The 17,524-nt window shown below is 46.9% G+C and overlaps 1 protein-coding gene and 1 non-coding gene across 3 annotated transcripts in view; both read left to right on the forward strand.

Moving 5' to 3' along the window:
- LOC144170452 (integrin alpha-PS2-like) overlaps positions 1-17,524 on the forward strand; it is a 66,024-nt gene that overhangs the window by 9,499 nt on the left and 39,001 nt on the right. The gene's annotated exons all lie outside the window — the stretch shown is intronic.
- On the forward strand, positions 1,502-1,574 carry Trnat-cgu (transfer RNA threonine (anticodon CGU)). Its single transcript has one exon. It is a non-coding gene; the product is annotated as a tRNA-Thr (tRNA).

Genomic DNA, 17,524 nt, shown 5'->3' on the forward strand with positions numbered 1-17,524 from the left:
GTGTGTGTGCCTCGCTGTTTACGATGAAGGTAAAGAGGACGATCGACAATGGAAAGTCCGCTCTCTCCTTGAGATCACTAGAAACGCTTGCTTCACTCTGCCGTGCTCACCAAACAACTGCGTTCACGAGCAAATTATTCCCTTCACCGGTAAGTGCCCAATTAAGCAGTTCGTTCCTGGGAAGTCGCACTGGACAGGCCTGAAGAACTTTACCTTGGCAAGCCCTTAAGGCATTGATTTAGATTTTGAAATCTTTCAGGGGAAAGGAAGCCTTGCACAAAAGAAACAACAACGTGCTATCGGTGCTGCTTGTCCCCATTTGCCGCAATCCACTAAATAATTTCGAGGGCAGAGGCGTCAGGGGCATCTCAAGAGATTGTTTATTATTTATTAGCAATAAAAAAATCCCGGGCCGTCTCCCCTAACGTGAAACCTGGGGAGGGGTGAAGCATGCAGTGTGGCGGCTTGGCGTTCTTGCGAACAAAGATAAAACCGTTGGAGGTAGAGGTATACAGCTTCGCTGTAAACGTCTCTTGTCTTCGAAGCACGAAGCTCACTAGCGCGAGGAGTAAACGAGTGTTCCCGTGTTTTTTTAGTTCGCGTTACGAAGCGCTTCAGCGCGAGGCGTAAACAAGTGTACCGATTTTGTTGTAGTACGCGTTACGTTCCAGCGCGAGGCGTAAACGAGTTTCCCGGTGTTTTAGTACCGTGACTACACGAGACGACGATTGCAATGACGACAGCAGGAGACGCCAACAGCCCCAGCCCCTAAAGGCTTCGCCCGTATAGACCCCTAATTTCAATAGAAAGAAAGAGGAAGTTGAAATAATGTGTTCTGCCAAAATACAGTGTACTAGAATAGCCAAATGTAGTCACAAAGGTTCAACATTGTCCTGACGTGCAATGCGTGCAACCTGTTGCACATCGAATGTACGAGTTAAATAAAGAAGAAAACAGAAAAGTCAAGGCAGAAATAACGGTGGCGAATGATAACTTAGTCTTTCATAAACTCGTAAAGCGAAAATCAAAGTGTCACAGCTCTTTTTAAACACATGAAAATGATTTGCTTTGGTGGCGTCGATCGACCAAAAAGCGCCATTTTCGTTATTAGTTTTTTTTCTTCCTCCATGTATGAGCGCAATCTAGCACCTGCAGTTGCATGAAACACCGGCAGATTGCACCACCAGTCTCTACTCTAGCTTTGAGAGACTGTTTTGGTTTCGCTTTCAGCCAATTTTGCATACGGAGAGCTCAAATCTGAATGTGCAATATGTAGCGAGGGTCTCTGTTCTGGCATTCCTGGTGCCATAGGTAGCTTAAGAGGGTTCAATGCTGGTCGACCGCTCCCGACATGTCGTAAACACTCGAGTCACGGCCCGGGGTTTGAAAAGAAGGTCCTCTTCACCCCGAGTAGTCCGAGTGTCGCTGGCTACCACCCCCAAGTGCAGGAAACAAAAATACCTTAATATAAATGCCCCAGAAAGTGGAGGGGAAAATAGCCCCGCCGGTAGCGTAGTGGTCATCGCACCAGACGCGTATTCTGGAGGTCGTGGGTTCGGAACCCACCCGGCGGGCATTTTTTCTCCACTTTATTTCTGTTTTTTTTTCAAATTCCTTGTCTGTTTCGATGACCTATTCCATCCTTCCCCTTGCTTTCCGAGGTATATTTCTTGACTGCCAATCCTTGTTAGATGCGGATCATCTCATGCTCGGGGCTGTGTCCCTCCCTCCCTTGTCCGCCGTCAGCACTCTACTGCGCATGAGCGTCTCTTCAGCCCCGTCAGCGTTTGGACTGACGTCAGCGCAGTCCACTATAAAAATAAATAGTTAGGCGGCGCCCGGTTTCGATCCCACGACTGTCTGGCCGCGAAACGGGAGGTACGTGGCGCTCTTCCCACTGCGCTACAAACCGAGACGGAAGCATGTGCTACGAACGCGCCTTATGTCCTTCACTCATTCAAACTACGTCAAGAAGCTACTGATACAACGAAGGCACGCGATGCTGAACGTCAACGGAACCGACGAACTGAAAACTAATGGGAACTTCAGTCGACCCCATGGCTGCTTCGCAAACCACCCAGGGTTCCCCTACGGGAAGACGGTGTAATTGTTTTCTGTCTTCATTCAACGAGCCCCTCATTTCTCATTCTGATTCGCTACATGCATAGCGAGGGCCTCTGTTCTGGTAGTCTTGGTGCCATAGGGAGCTTATGAGGGTTCAATGCTGGTCGACCACTCTCGACATGTCGTAGACACTCGAGTCACGGCCCGGGGGTTAAAAAGAAGGTCCCCTTTACCCCGAGTAGTCCGAGTGGCACTGGCTACCACCCCCAAGCGCAGGAAACAAAAATACCTTAACATAAATACCCCAGAAAGTGGAGGGGAAATAAACCCCGCTGGTAGCGTAGTGGTCATCGCAATAGAAGCGTATTCTGGAGGTCGTGGGTTCGGATCCTACCTGGCGGGCATTTTTTCTCCACTTTCTTTCTTTCTTTCCAAATTCTTTATCTGTTTCAATTACCTATTACATCCTGCCCTTTGCTTTCCGAAGTTTTTTTGACTGCCAACCCTTATTTCTGTCTTATTTCAACGAGCCCCTCATTTTCTATTCTGATTCGCTATATATATAATCACATTAGGGTGGAGGCACAACCTCCCATCCCCATTTTCTGATGGAGGCGAAAAGCAAAAACGCCCGTGTTTACGAGATTTCAGCGCTCGTTAAAGATCCCCAGGCGGTCAAAATTAATCCGGAGCCCTGCACTACGGCGCGCCTCATCGCCTGCGTTGCGTCGGCGCGTTAAACCCTACAATCAATCAATCATCAATCAACAACCCCACCCCGAAGAATTACCTTTCAGGCTACGCCACCGGAAGGGACCCGGGCACTGGCGTCCGGCTGGGCTGCTCAGGCAAAAAAGACGAAATTCACGCCGTTCGCCGTACCTCAATTTGGTATTGGAAGCTGGAGGTGGTTTTGCGGCTATCGAAAAAGCCGCGCTAATGTCGCGGCCGCTGGATGACAGCGCACGCATCCAGCGGCCGTGGTACTTTCCTGTAGCCTTAGAATTCTCGAGCTGTTGAAGTGCGATTCTCGGCTTACGCATGTAGCCGATAACGTAGCGAGAAAATTTTCGCTCGCACCGTTAGGTACTTTCAAGGGTAATGGGAATGTACTTGTAAATAGTTCATAATTTATGTAGACACGTTCTTACGGCTTGCTTTTCTTTTCTTTTCGCCACGGCTGGCGGATCTAACCACACTCATCCACAGATCACACAGCACATCATCGTGTGCGCGCCTTTGTTTTCATTGGGAAAACATTGGAGGACTCTGTTCGGCGGTATTTGCGCTGTGGAAGGCCCGGCAGAACAGCACGTGGGAAAGGACGTGGTGCGGCCGGTGGCGGATGTTTTTGTTTGATCGACAAACCGATCTCGTCGACGGAGGGCGCAACGAAGTGCTTGCCGTCGGAATGACGAAACACTTTCCCAACGGGTTGCTTTACCGGAAGCATTTCTTTCCCTTTCCCAAACCGGTTGTAAGCCCTAACCATTAGACGAACGCTTCATGTGTCGCGGAATATTTGCGTACGTGCGTGACCTACTGCAGGCGGCACAGGCATGTCACGTCCCTTCCGTAAACCGCGAGACTCGCATGTCGCAAGTGTAACGCGTACGGCAAATCTTACGAGTTTACCAAGTGTCGTGTCGCTGGTGCACCAGCTTCGGGGTGACTTATGAATGGACATTTATCCGTCCTCTAGCCTACATCGTACACACGCTGAGTCTGCACGTCCCAGAAGGAGCGATGCACGCTGTGGTGTGCGCATCTGGATGGTCAATGGGGTTCTAGTGAGCGGTGTGGATGGTGAAACGAGGTCTGTATAGACCCAACCCAGTTGCATGCACCCTGCAACACTTTTTTCAACTTTTTTTTTTTAAATCTAAATGCTTGGAGAACGTAGTCACCCAACACACCAAGTACTTAGATTAGGGGGTCGCAAAGTACCTCAGCCGAAAATTACTGCTCTATGCCCACCAGATAAATTGGAAACTCGCTCGAAAGATTTTTGTCTCTTTCCCGATCTCGACGTTCTTCGACGGCTCCAATTGCGTCACTGAGGCCATGTAGCGGCTGTTGGCCGGTTTTCCTTCAGTTGCAGCAATGAACGCTTTTCGATAGCGACTTAAAAAAAAAAAAGCCACAAAAACGAAGCCGAAATGGAAGGCGTATCTGGTGCGACGAGCAAATCACGCAGTGCCGCTTCGTGCTGGCAATAACTACAGCTTTCGCAGTGGTTCCAGACGCGAAGGAAAAAGTGAAATCGCTTATCGAAAGTGTTTCAGGGTCCCTTTAAGTGGGAGGGCCGAGCGCGCACGCCCTGAAATAGCGACCTCGATTTTTCACCGTGATAGCGCACCAAGTAACTCGCTCACGGCTGCAAGTGAGGGAATCGAATAAAAACAAAAGGTACTCTCTTCCCCGCGCACAGCACGCCGTCTGTGTGTGGCGCACACTGCGATGGACTACTCACGAGTCCATCGCCCTGTGCGCGCGTCGCCAGTATCATGGCGCATGCGCTGCTGAGCATATCTAAAAAAAAAAAAAAAAAAACTTTGGGGCATCAAACCGAGACGCGTCTACTTCTGATGTGGGGCTCTTGTAACCCCTCGGCCTGGAGTTGGCGCAGTTTCGAACATACATAAATCGTGTGCTGCATAATTAATTAAGAACAAGGTTTACTGCAAAAAACAAAAAAGAAACAACAATCACACTGATGCGCACAATTGCAATTATTCTATTCAAAGTGTTCATCGCTTATAGATACGTTCGGTGTGGAGCATGACATAAAATCAAGAGGGACAGCGACACTTCGCGCCCGGCCCTTTCCTGAACTGTGCGATTCTTTGAGCATCGCGATTTTCTCGTCCGTTGGTGCGATTGTCGGAACGCTGACGTATTCGCCACGGGTCAATTAAGAGAGCATGTTAAAAGCCTCACTGACCTCACACCGTCTGGCTATTTGATCACGCCAGCACAACTGCTTGCTGTGCCAGCAACAGTTTTTTAATCAGTCTTATTTTCTATTATTTCTCTTTGATAGAGTCTAAAGTCCAAACAATGGAATGTTCAAAGATCCTTGCTTTCGTTGCTGCAACCTCTTTTCAAAACCGAGTAGTGAGGAATCTTCAATGGCGAATTTTTTTTTTCTTTTCCTCCGTAACCATAAGTCACTTCACGAAAACGTTCGCAAAGGCCCTCGAAAAAAAGAAAGGGAGGAGGGGGTCAAACCTTTTGCGACTACAGTCCCTCGTTGATGGTGTAAACATTTGTATTCTTTCCAAAGGGTGCACTCAGATAACAAGTCAAGATTGCGGTTTCGTGTTCAGGCTCTGTGGCCTGTTTCCTGGCCTAGGAGGCAAAATTGAAATATCTATGTCTTGTAGATTTTGGTTTAATTGGAAATAGGAACTCTAGAAATGCACGCCATTGCTACCTTGCCCCGCTCCCGTGACAGATGTTCACACGAAGAATAGACCAAAAATGGCAACGAAAACTTTCATGCTCTACACCAATCGGAAAGGGGGGAATAGGAGGAGGTTCCGCGTCAAAGCTATGCGACTACTCAACTTATCGCCCGTAATATTGTCCTTGGAGTAATCTTATAGCTGTAATATCAAAGCTTTACGTGGCATCACCTTGAGGTAATCGTCTGCATTTTTTTTCGGTACCACCGCGGGAAGTCTCTTTGTATGCGATGTCGCGAAGATAAGCCCCGGCGCACGCAACGAATAAATAAAAAAAATATATCAACTCAGTGTAAAAGCTGTCGGAAGTGCAGAACAGTTTCGCCATAACGGGCTGTAGCGCCGTTATCCGCTCACTGCTACCACCCAATGCAATTCAAATTTCCCACCTTCGCAGTGCTTCCGCGTCCCCTGCCTGAAACTGCGCCAGCGGGAGTTCTGTTGCCTTTGTGCTTGCTTTTCCTTCCGCACGTGCCGGCGCTGTACTGCCACTTTTTTCGCTTACTATGGTAAAAACCAACCCAACGAGCGTTCCTAACTAAATGAACGCGGGCGCTTCCGGTTAATTACGTATATTTTGCCTCAAATGTACCTGCAGTTTTTTTTTTTTTGCGCTAAACAACGGGGAGATGTATGCCAAGCGCCAGTGATTCACGAGTTTAGAACACTCATGACTATCTAAACCGCTTGGCTTTCGAAGCCTCTGGGTTACGCCGCGACGACAGCCGCTACGACAGAACGCCGTGTTGGGCCCAGCGAGCGAGCTACGACGACAAGGCGAGCCCCTACAGTGCTCTGCACTTAAAAGCACAAAAATTTGCGGTTAGCTCCTCACTTTAGGAAATTCAGAACATAATGTGATGGCAGGGAAGGGGTGTAGTCTCCCACACGCACGCACAAACGCACGCATGCACGCACACTGCCTTTCAATTCCTTTTTCATTGACGCAAGAAGTGCGTCGTGGCTCGTCGTCGTTCTTATTACGGCAAGGGGCCAGGGTCCCGCTTCTCAATTTGGGGCGTGACACATCACCGCATAGAAACGAAATTCTGTTTCACGGAGGAACTGCAACTCTCCCTCACTCAAAGCTGGACGCGGTCCGCGGACGCGTTCCACTCATCACTCCACTCATCCGTTCAACTCCCCTTCTCAGCTCCTCTCGTTTACTTGCAAGCGCCTCAGCGATGATATCGCCGTGTCAGGAAGCAGCGAAATGCAACCGCAATTCTAGCAGTGGTCGACAGGTGAGCGCTGGCTCTCGAGATGCTGCGTGCATGCTTCCGAAGCTTGTCGCTTGTTTGTCACGGTGTGGGAGACTGATAACGTCCGTAGCGCAGTACGCGTCTTCCTCGCGATTTTCTGTTTGCACGCATTCTTTCGTTCTGAGATGTAACTGCCGTCTTGTGCACGTGGTTGGTGATCCTCAGCTGCGATTGTACGCTCGCGCTGTTCCGCTTTCCCGATAAAGGCCCGTTCATACTTGCGACTGGAGTGGCCAAAAGCTCAGAAGCGACGCGATTTCTGTCGCTCTTGTGGCGTGCAAATGTGAACACCGTGTGTAGCGGTCGCTCCAGTCGCATCGCTCGCTTTTGTCGCTCCCGTCGCATGTGTGAGCTGCGACGTCGCTTAGCTGCCTTGAGTATGCGGCGAAAAACGTCAAAAAACGTCCTTTTTTCGTTTCTGGGATTGGCACAGGAAATATTCGTCTATTAGGCAGACGTTCCTATAGGGTAAATTCGTGCTGTCCTTGTACGCCTGCAATCTTGTCTGAGAAATAATTGCAGTTTCTAAGCGGGAGATAACTGTACCGGAATATCAGCTACGTCGATGACATGCCAACGCATTCTCATAGTTATAACCCCGCAGTTATCTCAGCAACGAACTTTTGACGAAATCACCGGTACATAGTCTTGTGCCCTGATTATGAAGCTTGGCTTTCAATATAGACGCCCAATAGAACTTCTCAGTGAGCAGACACTGTGTACAGGAAGGTCTTGACATTTCCAGATGGATGTGATATGATGTCACCCAAACTGTTTCAGGGGTTACACTCTATAGCTAACGTGTAGGGTTGTCCTGAATATCAGTTGAAACATTCCGTCGAATGTTTTCTCTTATTTGATTGGAGGATATGGAGGTGCACAATTCTGTTTATTTTATCACGGCTCGACCATCCGCCGTACAGTAATTATCCGGCATGGCGCAAAGAAGTAAAAGTGTCAAGTTCGAAGTAAACTTGTTTTTTAGCACGCCCATATTGTTGATTTATTGACAGTAAGCTATTGTCACCAGAGTAAGCTATCGTCCGTTTCTATTCAAGACTCAATTATCTTTCATGTAGGACCCAAAATACACATCGAATTTTGTGGCCTTTGAATAAAATAGGCAAGTGTAAAAAAGTAATTCTTCTCATCTCCCAATACATTGCTGCCGACGATATTCTCAGACTGTTCGCCCTTAATCTGGGAATAAGGTGTAGCGAAAATTGTGCCAAGCGTGCTGTCGTAGTGATGGTGAGAAAACCGGCGTTAGAGGATAAATAAATATTGTTTTCGTACCGTTTTATTTTGGGAGAGTTGATGTAGCAAGGTTGAGTAGGGTTATCGTTTAATTTCTGAAAATAAATCTGCTCTAAATTGCTTTCAAAACTTCTCTTTAAAGCTCGTTTAAAATCGGTTTTCCGAACGCCGTACGGCCGCACTTACGGCTGCGAAAGCAGCGGCGTAGGACATTCGTTTTAAAACGGCGATTGGCGAATTATATATAGTAGTGCATGAGGTGAGCGTCGGTTTGGCTATAAAATTTTTGAGTGGTCAGATGTGCTGTAATTTACTGCAAACTTAGCATGTAATAACACGGGTGACAGCCGTTCTTTGGGACCATACACCTTCCTTTAGAGAGAGAGAGAGAGAGAGAGAGAGAGAGAGAGAGAGAGAGAGAGAGAGAGAGAGAGAGAGAGAGAGACCATTTTATCGAACTTTTGCCTTCGAAAGTGCGGAGAGGAGCGAACACATGATTTTTTGTAACTATAGCGTGCACTAATTACTTGTAATAAAGATGTGATACCTGGCGTGGTTAGGCCTTTTAAACGAACAAAAAAAGTTCTTTTTTTTTCGTTTTAGGACAGAAGTAACAGCCGTTCTTCGGGACCTTATAATCCTACAATATGTTCAAGCAACGTTACATTTCTCTCGCTTATATGCTTTACACCTCTGTAATTCCTTCAAAGTGTACGTCACGCAACTTTCGCTCTGAAAATACGAATTCACTAGATGAAAGGAAGTGCAGGAAGACAAAGAACAGGGCTGATACTCTTGCGCGGCGCCACTTTAGCGCACATTCGGGCAGCCAGTCGGTTTTGCGAGACCTCGGTAATAAATTAAAAAAAAATGCCGCAAAAGCTTTTGTAACGAGCAAGGTTAAAAACTGAGTGACCTTAAATTCTGTTGTTCCCTCTTTGTTTTAAGTTCTTCCTCCTTTTTTTAAAGCAGATGAACATGGGATATCGAACTGTACAATAGAACCCAATTATATAAATATGTTTGCCTCTGTTCTAAATTTGCTATATCTGAGCACTCCTGTAACCCCATTGTTATATACGGCCAAGGCCGCGAATTGCGTGCTAGGAGGGACCCCCTACCGCAACGAGAAGCAGCTTCCCGCTGGGAGCCAGCCTCCGCTCTCGTCTGTGTAAACATCGGTTCCAGACGCGTCTGTAGCGCTCGTTTCGAGCTCAGTTATCGTAGCGGGAAACTGACAGCCACCGCTAAAACGATCAGGACGTCGCAACGCGCGACGCACTGCGTGACGCAATTCCGGAAATTATCGGGAGCTCCCCTAGCTCACTTTATTTTTGGTGCCAGACAGGCGCTTCTTGTACCAAACCGCTTCCTTCCTGCCTTAACTTCTTTCCTTACAAGATCATTAGAAATTTACGCGCATTTTTCCAGTAAAACGGAGGAAGCGCGCGCGCGCGGGTGCCCTAGTTCGACCTGGTGGGGCTATTTTCGCTTTAATAAGGCGCGCCCATCAATCAAATCCCGCGCGCGGGGCGACGAGAGCTGGAACAAGCGAAAGAAAGAGCGGCTTGTTTCGGGCGTGACACTGAGAAATAAGAGGGAGAGGAGGAGGAGGGCGCTCCAGGGAGCAGGAACGCGGGCGCGGAGGGGAAGGGCAGCGAGAGGTCCGCATTGCTGGCCCATAGGCCGCGCGCTTCGATGACGGCCAAAACCCACGCATCTCGCCTTTGCTCAGGCACCCCGGGAATGTGACAGAGTCCGTAACAAAGTAACAAGTTCCTAAGCTGTAACGTCGCTTGAATTTTCGTTGATTGATTGATTGATTGTAGGGTTTAACGCACCCACGCAACGCAGGCGGTGAGGCGCGCAGTAGTGGAGGGCTCCGGATTAATTTCGACCACCTGGGGATCTTTAACGTGCACCGAAATCTCGTACACACGGGCGTTTTTGCGTTTCGCCTCCATCAGAAAAGCGGCCGGGAAACGAACCCGCGACCTCGTGCTCAGCAGCGCAACGTTTGAATTTTCGTTGCATGCAGCTACATAAGGGTGCAGCAAAACGCCAGATCTCTTGTTCGCTGAAAACACGTTTTTGGAAAATAAATGGCTGAGAACGCTATATTGCAAGATAAATTGACTTATCAGTGGGTGCGGCACTCGAACACACCTACCCCCAATGAGGAACAAAGAACAGTCTACAGCAATGACGTTAGGGAGACATGGCAGAGCGGGAAACCGGGGCCGGTGCCGTTCACGCTGCTCTACCGGTGCGGTTGCACGTGCACATGCAGGATCGAAACCAGCTGTGCGCATCCCGGGTGCCGCACCGGGACTCGTTCTACGCGCTGCTATTACTCTCCATTAACGGCCCCCGGAGAATACGGCGTGCGTGCATTCAGTGCGGGGAAACACGGTACACCGGCGCAGGCCGGCAGGATGCACGGCTGTGCGCGCACTGCCAACGGGGCCGCCGGTTCCTGAGCCGGCTGCGGGGGTCTCGGAGAGCCGGCGGCAGGTCTGAGCCCCGCGGCAGGACTTGGCAGGCGGGGCCAGCCTGGAAACCCGAGCCGTCGGTCGGCGGCGAGCCGCTATTTGGGGCCGGTGGCAGAAGGCCAGGCTGTTTTTAGGCCGGAAGTGACTTGCTGCGGCCGCCGACTGCGACGCCCCCGCGGTGCCGCCGCCGCGGGCTGTCTTCCACTCGGACCTCTTCTTCTTGGGGTCCCACACGTGTCGCACGTGCAGCCCATGCGGCACAGGCAGGCCCTCTCGCCCGCCCTCTGTACTCCTTACCTCGTAGCCTGACCGGCGAGTCCAAGAAGAAGAAACCGCGACCCGAGTGCAGACAGGAGAGAAATCAAAACGGCAGGGGCGTTCGGAGAAGAAGGGAGTAGCGCCAAGGTCAGCCAGGCGTCTTGGCCTACGAGTATCGGTCGTTTTTACTACAGGGCGGAAGACACCTTGTTGCAGGACTGCAGACTTTCTTTTCTTTCTTTGCATGCTGTCTCATTCCCGAAATTCTTGCTCCTAAAAACAACTCGACGAAGCTTGTTTCCAAGTTACACGTCAATGACCGCGCCCATAAGAAATATTCCTACACGCGGGGTTATCTCACACGGAGCAGTGCTCTCTGCGGTCCCCCACAGATCTTGTCAATCAATAATGAAAATTGGACATACAGAGAAAGGAAGACAAACAATGCGCAACTCACAACTATGTCCAGTTAGCGCATATTTCGTTATTCATAATGCACCAATTAGCCCAACGACACATTTTACTTGTCAATCAATTTGTTACGATAAGCGGACATTATTTTTGCGCCGGCGTGAACCTGCAGCCTTGACGTTCGTTTTATTGTAGCCCGACGTTTTGTTGATAAACGCTGCCACCTCTGACGAAATTAAAGACGGATGGATTAAAAGAAAAAAAAACAAAGGTCAAAATATAGCAGAAATCATCCAATACGAAGGTACCCTGTGATAAACTGAAATGAATAATCGCCATGCGGTGTGGCAGACAAACATGAAAATGCTATTGCATTTTATTCAGCCCATTATGGGGGAGAAGAAAACGGACTGAAACAATGGAACATCATTTGCTCGTTTCTGCACTTGTAGTATGCTGTGGGCTCGACAGGCCTCACTGGAATATTTTGGCAAAGGGACCTACAAATTAACAATACGGCCAAGCGACCTTTGCCCAGGCCTAAGCTTCGAACTTCATTTGTCAATCTCACTTCATCTTGGTTGCCGCACCTCGGCGACTATAGACTCATCCGCACTCAAACTCAACACCGTATCAGAAGCTGTTTGTTTGGTCTTCAGGGTAAGAATAATTTTGGCGAAGTCGCCTCTTTTTTCCAGCACCTATATGCGACAATTATATGCGATGCCTGCACAAACACTATCGTGAGCGATTAATGTCAGTGGTGTTGCGCTCTTTTCCTAAATAGATTTTTACCCCCGATAGGCTGCTTGATGCGCTCAGCAGTGAGTCACCCTCAAATGAGATACTTTTGCGTTGATATATATATATATATTTTTTCATTGTTGGGAAGAGTGAGAGGAAGCCTGTCTGGTTCTCTTGGACAGCATTAAAAATTGTGTGTTCGTATAACGGAGCTAAGGGCGTCAGCGCTTGGCACCCTCAACTTGGAACCCTTAGTAGTTAACAATAACAGGAAACCACCAGAGTTTCGTGACGTCCGCCATGCGGACTGAAAACATTCACATTTTAAACTTGTCTGTAAATGATGCTTCACTGTAAGCGTATTCTTAACGTGGAATAGACAACTTCATGACACGTCTTCCGTTGTTCACGTTGCATCGCGAATAAGGAGGACAAGGTGGAAAAAACACACAACACGCCGCACCCGTGTGTGTGTGTGTTTTACTGTGTCCACATTATCCCCACTGTTTTCTTCTAAGAAGTCATGAACCAACATGTTCAAGATCGTACCTTGCTTCATGACACGTCAGTGCTTGTGAAGGATGCTTCACTGCAAGCAAACATTTAGTGAAGGAAAGCCAACTTTATGACACGTCTTCCGTTGTTCGCGTTGCATCGCTAATGAGGACGAGATGGAAGAAACATGCAACCAGCCGTGCTCATGTTGGGTGTTTTTTTTTTTACTTTTTCTCCGTTATTCGCGATGTTTTATTCCGAGAAGTCATGAGCCGACGGGCCCAAACTTGTACCTTGCTTCATGACACTTCAATGTTTGTGAAGGATGCTTCACTGCAAGCGTACATATACTGAAGGAAAGCTAACTTCATAACTTTGTGTTACTTGAGCGCAGACTAAGGACCAATGACTGCAACAAACAGATCAACTTCGTCGGATTTACTGATTTATTAATTTATTTACTCAGTGGTTGCACCACCATCACAGGGCAATATTGTAGGAAGGAGTGGGTGCAGAAATGTAAAGTTGAAGATAACAAAAAGTTATCATTGCATTATGGCGTCGCACTGCGATGTATGTCGAATATATGCTCGGTTAGTAAAAGTATGGTCTATAGGCGGAATCTATAAACTAATTTCCCCGAATTCTTATGGGTTGTGCCTGTAGGCTGGTCTTTCAAACAAATTGTCGCTAAGCAGGCCTGCAATGCCTTATTGGAGGAACGATTCTGAAATCGCGCGTGCTCGTTCTGCATCCAAGCCTTTCCAGACTTCGCGAAGCAGCGCCTCCACAGGCTCGACATCCTGCATGACGCAACGTGGTGACGTGCGGTTGGTGCGCGTCTATTTACACTGGCGTGAATCAGGCGACGTCGACACAAACTGACTTCCTGCCCATGATGAGAGTGCCCCGCGCGGACACGTCTCTTCCCCTGTTCACCGTGTTTCTAAAAGCGTCAACAAAAAGTTGCCTGCTGGGATGCTCGTGTCTTGCTGACGCCAAGGGGACCCGCCTAAATCGATATTCTGTTCTTAGGGTTTCTTGGTTTTGGGTCAGCGTTGTATTTATTTTCCAGGCGTCAATGATGTCACTGCTGGGAAAACAAGACAATATATTTCTGTGCCCAGAAGCGAGACTGATTGGTCTTATTCATATGAAATAAAAAGAAAAAAAAACAGCAAGAATGTTGGTTAAAGGGTAATATGCGCATTGCAAACTTATTATTTTGCAAACAGCGTAACAGCCTACGTGAGAATGTACCACCAACACGGGTACGTTAATTTAGCGCTTTTTCAAAATGTGCCACCTGCAGAAGATATGGGAGAAAAAGACTCAGTTTCTGTTTATTTTGAGCACAAGCGCTGTTTCAGTTCTAAAAAGAATCGATGCTGTTACACAACATTTTACATTTTTGTTATTAATACGCCCCCACAAGGGTCACGGCGAAAGCAAAACGAGAAAAATCTACACCTGAGGCGTTCTCGGGACTTGCCTTGGGAGATAAAACGATGCGTTAAATCCGATGCATTGTTCTTAGCTCGTGAGTAAATAAAATTATTCTACTATAAAACTTGTTTTTAATGCTCAATAAAAAATAAAGGTCTCGCCTCCTTTTATTTTCGCAAGTTTTCAATACCGTATATGCATGCCACAACTACAGATGTGGAAAACCATTTTTTTGTACATTCCGAAGGCGTGAACTACTATGTCTAACAATTGCTCTCTGTGAAGTTTGTACTAATTTCCATTACTTACTGTAAAATATTTTGTTGGTAGCACGTTTTAATTGTTTTAATTCATTTATACCATGTTAGGGGTGCGTGCATCTTGCACTGATTTCCCGAAACTACGTATTGCGCACAGCGAATAGCGGAACCGACATGTGCAGAAATATCTTCCAACATAAATTCAGATAAGCCCTATTTCACCCGCACCCCTTTTTTGTGCGTGTGTGGCTGTCGTTTTAACATCGAAGCTGTTTAGCAAATCGTAATTTTTCGTTTCAAATCAAATCAAATCAAATCAAATCATCTTTATTTTTCCAAAGAACATTTGGAAGCAGGTCCGAACAATAAGTGGAGGCTGGTCCGCTTGACAAGGGTTCGGGCCCCCCTTTACAAGGCACAGCGAGAATAAAATCGAGTAAAAATAACAAGTAAAAAAAAAAGTACAGCGAGTAAAAAATCAACAAGCAAACATACGGCAAAGTCAAGTGCACAGAGCAAGATAGCAGGCACAACAGCGGAATCAATTACACAGAGCAAAATGATAACTTATTCACGATAACACTGCCATACAAATAGGAAGAAAACATTGCATCAACATATGAATAAATTCAAAATTACTCTCAAGATATCATTCAGCGTGTACAAAAATGTGCGCAGTTTTGCTTTACTAGTATTTTCTATCGTTATTGTCTGTTTGTGCAGGTAATTTATGAGCGTAGGTAGAGAACAGCTAAGCATTTCTTCCCCATAGGAAGTTCTCGAAAAAGGTATTAGGCAAGGTTCTGTGTTACGGGTTTTGTATATGGGCATCCGGTTTGTCAGATCTGCAAGGGACGCTAATAAATTTTCAGGGTTATTAATGCTTTGTTTGTATCTCACCGCTAGATGATATAAGTAAAGATTGCGAGTAGAAACTAAATTAAAACGGTGGGAAAGCGGTTTAGTGTGCGCGTGATATGCCGAAGAGCTTTCTTTTGGAGTGCGAGTAGGCGATTTAAGTTCGTTATCGTGGTTTTCCCCCAAACAAGGACATAGTAATTAATATGAGAGAGGAAAAGGGCATTGTAAATTTTTAGTTTGACCTGACGCTGTAAAAAGAAACGAAACTTTGCTAAAATGCCAACATACCTTGCAATACGGGAAATAACATGATTGATATGTAGATCCCATGACATGTTTTTATGAAAATGGACACCAAGAGCTTTAACGGAGTCAACTACTTCTACAATGTTGTTACCGAGGAGAAGACTTCCTTCTAACAGCTCATAATTATTTGGGTGAAAATAGAATTGTCTTCGTTTTGTTAACATTTATCTACAATGAATTTAACTTGCTCCATGAGTGCAATTTGTCAAGACAATCGTGTATTTCGAGGTGAAGTGTCGTTATGCTAGAACTTCGGAACAGTATTGTCGTGTCATCCGCATATATACAAATGTTGGTTTCGCACTAATCTTGATTATGCCATTGATGTAAAAGTTAAACAGGAGGGGGCCAAGCATGCTACCTTGGGGAACACCAGCATTCACACTTTTAAATGAAGAGAGGGAATCACCTATCACCACGGCTTGTTTACGAAAGTTTAGGTAGGTGCTGAGAAGCTGAAGGGGTATACCCCGTATTCCATACAGCTCTAGTTTTTTTATCAACGTTATGTGATTCAGGCGATCGAATGCCTTTGAAAAATCCACGTATACACCACCTATAAATTATTTTTCTTCAAAAGCTTTTAAAATTATTATTTTTTGGTTTAATAAGGCAAGTTCAGCTGATCTACCTTTACGGAAGCCGTACTGAGCACTAGTTATTAGAGTGAATTTAGAGGCGAAGTTTTCAATTCTACCATGTGTAATTTTTTCTAAGGCTTTTGAGAACACAGGAAGAATGGAAATGGGGCGATAGTTAGAAAAATTGTTTTGATCACCACCTTTGTGAAGGACAATTACCTTAGAGAGCTGCATCCGGTGCTGCAATTATATCGAGTGTGTACTTAACGGGTTCTAATTGTATGTCGTCCACGTCACAGATGTTACCATTCTTAAGTAGGTTAAACGTCGTTATAACTTCATTTTCACTCGTAGGGTTCGAGTAAATACTATTTTTAAAACTCTGGATTAGATGAACAGCCTCGAGATGAAGCGAAGTGTTCGCAAGGTTAACAAACAAATCATTGAAAGCTTCTGCTAATTAACTGCCCTTCAGGAGAATATCATTTACAGTTGTCTCAACTACATTGTGAGCAATACCAAGAAATTGCCAAGCGTACGCAGTTGCCGACCGCTCAGCAGTTGCCGACCGCCCGCGCGGCAGTTAACAAAACCACCAAAATGCCGAGCGTTCTTGTGTGTGTGCCGAACGGAACCGCCCAGCGTCCCCGGTGGACGCTCGTCAAGCCAAGCATACCCACTTAGGGATTTTGGCCAAGATTGGCCAAAAAAACTCCAGCGTTCGTCGTAATTGTGGCAACACTTCTCGGAACGAGAAAGTCACGTCATAGCGTACGCCGCTCCAAGGTGATCTTCCAAAAAAATTAGAGAAGCTCACACTTATAGCAGCAATAATAGAGCAAAGGTCGTTGCGGCAGCGAAGAAGAAGCAAATATGCTGCAATCGGGGACTTATAAACCTTTGTGATGGTCGTGAAGGTTGTGTGCAGCTTCGCTACCTTCAAGTCTTACACGTTAGTGTGAGCTTCCTTCGTTTTTTTAGATCTGGAGCAGTTCCCCGGATGGGCGTGTAAGCCGTCGTGGATTCCGCGCGCCTAGAGCTCCTTGAGCTCCTCTCGAGCTCCTCGATTCGTTAAAATGATGACTTGATACTTGCTCTCTTCCTGTCATCGGTTTTCTTATATACAACTTGCACTATATAGGTACTGTGGGCGCGCATTTGCAGCTTGCACTCGCTATGCACATTGGCTCGTCCACTTTCAGCGATTCGCAAGCGAAGGCGCTGACAATAAAGCAAATGCCTTGAAGCCCCTGAACTCGTCCTCCATTGATTGACTTCGGCACGTTCTTGCCTGCAGCCACGCCTACTGATAGATCGGAAAGGAGAGATCTTGGCAACCCTGCCCGTGGGGCTGATTCATCCAACACGTCCTGCGCTTTGTATGCGGATGAAGTATTGGCGGCCGCCAGACACTTATTTCCTTTTCTGTCCCGGTTATTTCAAAAGGAATCACATTGCTGTAGTCACTCTAGCGCACAGAGAACAAAATCAAAACTGCTAGTTTTGGGGGGAATTGCCCTTCAAGGGTGAATTTTTTGATATACATCACCATTGTAGCGTTTTAGAGGAGCCGGACGCTACAAAGAATAAAAAGCTCTATCTAGTGAACACGAAATTATG

The sequence above is a fragment of the Haemaphysalis longicornis genome, unplaced genomic scaffold (genome assembly GCF_048455015.1).
Source record: "Haemaphysalis longicornis isolate Haplotype H1 unplaced genomic scaffold, Haemaphysalis longicornis Haplotype H1 scaffold_2, whole genome shotgun sequence".
Lineage (NCBI taxonomy): Eukaryota > Metazoa > Arthropoda > Arachnida > Ixodida > Ixodidae > Haemaphysalis > Haemaphysalis longicornis.